The sequence below is a fragment of the Oncorhynchus nerka genome, linkage group LG13, assembly GCF_034236695.1.
Source record: "Oncorhynchus nerka isolate Pitt River linkage group LG13, Oner_Uvic_2.0, whole genome shotgun sequence".
NCBI classification, from domain to species: Eukaryota; Metazoa; Chordata; class Actinopteri; order Salmoniformes; family Salmonidae; genus Oncorhynchus; species Oncorhynchus nerka.
The window spans coordinates 71837253-71841821 of NC_088408.1; the positions used below are offsets into that span (position 1 = coordinate 71837253).

General features: G+C 41.7%; 1 long non-coding RNA gene across 4 annotated transcripts; it reads left to right on the top strand.

The window, feature by feature from the left end:
* The first annotated feature begins 297 nt into the window (after positions 1-297).
* On the top strand, positions 298-3834 carry LOC115144944 (uncharacterized). 4 transcript variants are annotated; one of them, XR_003865887.2, is made up of 9 exons: positions 298-1477; positions 1599-1677; positions 1885-1954; positions 2063-2167; positions 2316-2693; positions 2786-2963; positions 3083-3169; positions 3271-3308; positions 3469-3834. It is a non-coding gene; the product is annotated as an uncharacterized LOC115144944 (long non-coding RNA). The 4 variants fall into 4 exon arrangements; XR_003865886.2 differs by having other exon boundaries at positions 302-1477; positions 2316-2447; positions 2617-2693; positions 2786-3169; XR_003865885.2 differs by having other exon boundaries at positions 2304-2693; positions 2786-3169.
* The last annotated feature ends 735 nt before the right edge of the window (positions 3835-4569 follow it).

A 4569-nucleotide genomic window follows, 5' to 3' on the forward strand; every position in this document is an offset into this window, starting at 1 on the left:
CAGACCTGGACATGATGGTGTGTTGCAGTGTGATGTGGTGTGCAGGCCGGGAACAAAGGAAGGAGAGGAGCGCTAGAGATGAGACTATCGGTTGAGGAGTGGGCCTGTCATGCCAAATAGTGTCCACTGCCAAAAAGTCCCCCCCCCCTGCGTCACAATGGGATTTGATGTGTTCTAGCTTCTGTTAGTAGGGCTGTTGCTAGAATTTACAAAATTCTGACCAGATTACGAAATGAATCAAAAGCATCCGTTGCTATGCTGGTTGCTTGGCTCTATTTTACCTTGTAGCGGTTGCGAAGGAAGGAGGATGTGGTTGTTCTAGTTCTATTTCACCGAATAAACTCTCGCTCGGTCTGCCTCAGAATTGCTCTCCAAGGACAGTGTTTTTGACAATGCCAACCTTCTGACTACCTGCTGCTTCAGAGGACCGAAAAGACAGGAAAGAGAACACTCTTTCTTTACCATATAGTTGTTTTTATATAAGTAAATGTTGTTATATATGAAGAAATCATTTAAGCTGATTTTAGATTGACATTGCTACTGTACTTATTTACCTCAGCCTGCCTGGTCAGCTTGCCAGCTACAGTTTTATTTAGCTAACGTTAGCTAGCTAGCTAGCTACTGTAACTGTTACTGTAGCTTTCTGTTTGTATGTAGCTTGCACTTCAATGGCATCCCTCTGGGAGATTTTCTTTTATCTTTCCATCCAGGCGAAGCACTATGAGGTGGGAAGAGAGTGGAAGACAGACAGAGCAAGAGATGGAGAGAGAGAAACAGAGAGAGAAAAACATTAGTGTAAATGTATTTAGACTTATTTCAACAACTCTTTTCTCCCAAATTGTTATGCATGTCCCTCACACAACCCAACCCAGCCACACAGGAGGGTGATTTTTTTTTACTAAGGAGGAGAAGGAGGCCATTTCTGAGTGAAGTGCATGATTGCAAAAAGCAACCTTTGCTCCTTGCTTTTTTTTTTTACCCCTTTTTCTCCCCAAATTCATGGTATCCAATTGGTAGTTACAGTCTTGTCTCATCACTGCAACTCCCGTACGGACTCGGGAGAGGCGAAAGTTGAGAGCTGTGCATCCTCTGAAACACAACCCAACCAAGCCGCAATGCTTTTTGACACAATGCCCACTTAACCTGGAAGCCAGACACACTATTGCGTCAAAGGAAACACCATACTACTGGCAACCATGTCAGCGTGCACTGCGCCAGGCCCACCACAGGAGTCACTAGTGCACGGTGGGACAAGGACATCCCTACCGGCCAAATCCTCTCCTAACCTGGACAACGCTGGGCCAATTGTGTACTGCCCCATGGGTCTCCCGGTCACTGCCGCCTGCGACAGAACCTGGACTCGAACCCAGAGTGGCACAGCTAGCACTGAGATGCAGTGCCTTAGACCACCGTGCCACTCAGGAGGCCCAACCTACGCTTCTTCTGACGGGGAATTGTCAAAGAGGTGAACAGCTAGGCAAGTCAAGAACCTTTTCTTTATCAATCTCATTCTATTTTATCTGAAATTATTATGATCTCAATAAATGTCATATCAGAGAGCACACAATGTTTAAAGTTGTCACTTTTTGCTTGTCTAGCCTGCCAGAAGTTTGAGAGGGTGAAGACTGGCGCCGGAGTTGAAGCCCATCAAAGGTCTTTCACCGTGGCACAGGATCGGTAAATGTCCCAATAAAATGTTTGCCCTGATAAGTTGTTTTGTAATGGTTGCTTTATTTGACCACAGCAGAGTTCAATATTATAGTGTACAGTGCGTATGAAAATATGCATACTGTATGACACAGATACGGGTAAGAATAAAGTCATCTTCTCTCTAAAACTTTAAATGTTTGGGTTGGACTTCATCGGGCCCTTCATGAAATCCAGGAATGGCAACAGCTGGTGTCTGACGGCGACCAATCACTTTACCAAGTGGGTGGAGGCGATACCCATTAAGGTCAGTAAAGGAAGAGTGTGTGCTTAAATCTAAAGTCCCTTCTGTAAACCCATAAAAAGGGAGCTTGGAACCAAACATAGATTTTCGTTTTGTATAATACCCATCAAGGACGAGACTGGTGAGGCCACCTTCAAGGTGATGGTAGACATCTTCAACACGCACGATTCTCCTGAGATCATCTTGAGTGACCAAGGTCATGAATGCTGGAACAAGGTACGGATGTTATGGGTTATATTCTGTCACCAATGGTCTGTTTTATTTATTTTTTACAATTTGTTTTTGTTTTCCCATGGTACATAATCAGACATATTTCAATATCTTACATTATCAATAGATATCACTTTCCTAGCCCCTCTTCCAGGTTTGATGAACTGACCAACCAGACCCTCAACACTGCCATGGGCAAGTCCCTTAATTGGTACCAGGAATGGTGGGAGAACAACCTGAAGGTCATTTTCTTTGCACCCAACAGCAGCATCCAGGCCTCCACATAGTACGGACGGGAACCACAGTTGTTGACTGAGATAAACAATGCAATTGTATATACAATTATTGCATATTTAGTAGTCTTTCAAATGTGTGATTGACTTAGTGTCGTTGTTTGTCTATTGCTATTTTTGTATAATCACTGATCACTGAAACCCCACTTGATGTGGTGGAAGTCGTCAAACCAGATCAGAATTCCTTTGAGGACCACCTTCAGGCACGGACTGAGAAGGATGTGGAGGTTTTTCACCAGGTAAAAATGTCCGCTGTTAATTTCTTTTCTGACCCTCCAATAGATATTTGAAATTTGAAATATAATTGCATTTGTTCCTTTTGTCAATCCAGATGAGACTGAACATGGACAAGGCCCAGGAAAACTGAAGGAAAGGTACCGGAGCAGAATCAAGAAGGGGACCAAGTGCTACGAGATCCTGGCAAATGACTTGGTTTGGAAGAAGGAATAAAGGAAGGCGAGACCTGGGAAACCTTGCTGCTCTTTCGCTCCCAGCTGGGGTCACCATCTGTTAGTGAATATAAAAAATCTCAGATAATAACTATTTGTATTTGACACAAAATAACCTGAAGAGTTTCCCTAACTCTGATAGTTTACTCTTTGTCTTCCTTGGGTTACATCGGTGGAAGCCAACAATTTTCTACAGTTGGAGCAGTTGGACGGTGGACCACAAAAAGCACTGACGTCCCTCACTTCAGTGAAGCCCAATAGACAAAGTATGTTAAGCTTTGGTTGACATTTGAGAAAGCAAGAAATAGTAGTTATGCTGAGCTTTTAAAAATGTACCACTTCAATTTACCTCTCCAAATGACATTAGGGCCATCGACTGTCCAAGCCCAAGAGGTATCCCTTGAGGTAGGCTATACCTTCCGAAAGTGTTGAAAATACATATCTCCCATTTATAACACTGCACGAATACATCAAATTTTCTCACAGTAAAATGTAATCTGTGTGTTTGGCTGTTACCGTCTCTGTCTCCCAACCTGTTCCCTTTAACTCGGCTCCTGTTCTCCAGGACCTAGGGGTTCTGCCCAACACCCAGACATGGATCCACCTGATGTCCTCCATTACTAACCACCCTCCAACTTTTCATTACATCATCTACAGCTACTGTTGTTGTCATTATCCGCTAATAAAGTTTTTTGCTCTATAATACTGGGCACATAATATGTGAGATACACAGATTAACCAAAAACACTAGCACTGCAAACACTCAGAACAAAGAGAGCAGCAGTGCCTGAACTTTGCAGTCTCCCTCTTCAATCTATGATTGCCATGTGAGTGTACAACAAAATCTGTGAAAATAAATTAATAACAAACTGTACCAAAAATGATACAAATTTATGTATTAAAATCTTAAATATTGCCAGGTTGGTTTTCACAGCTGTTTCACAAGGTGTTCATTATTGTAAGGTATCCTTTGATGGTATTTATTTGCTCCACATTATTCATTGTTGTATCCTAGGACCTACAATAGATACATATATATTCAACCACAAGGGTGTACTAATGAGCTATGTGAGATATACTTTAAAAAAATCATAGTAGAGGACTAGTGAAATGATATTATTTCAGTGTAGATAAGGGAAAGGCAGGTTAAAATTAAAACAAGACAGCCAGACGAGCCAGTGTATGAATCAAACCTATTTGCATATGAATGAGTTGGAAATTAGCTGACTTCGTGATCTGTAAGGTAAGTAACTTTAATGTGTCAAGCAGATCTTTGCCATTTCCAAAACGTAGCAATGCTTAAGACATGGATTTCATGTTGTAATGTTAACAAGGTACCCAAAAGTAGTTCAAATTAATGTTTTCATTTTATTACCTAAACAAAACTTGTTTGCGGAAATCAGTCTAGTTTGCATAGCGATGATGAAATAATAAGCTCAATGCTTGTTAGAAATGGTATAGCCTACATCATTTACGCACTATCAAGAGTAAAGGTTCATTGAGTTCAAATGCTACATCAACATTTGAAATGTAAGGAGACCTCTGGAATCCAAAACAAATAGATGATGTAGCCTGAGATCAGCTAATGATGTCTCCCGAGTAGATCAGAGAAGGTTACAGTGTGATTGTCCACCGTGGTTTGATATGAAACAGGTCATTGATCTAC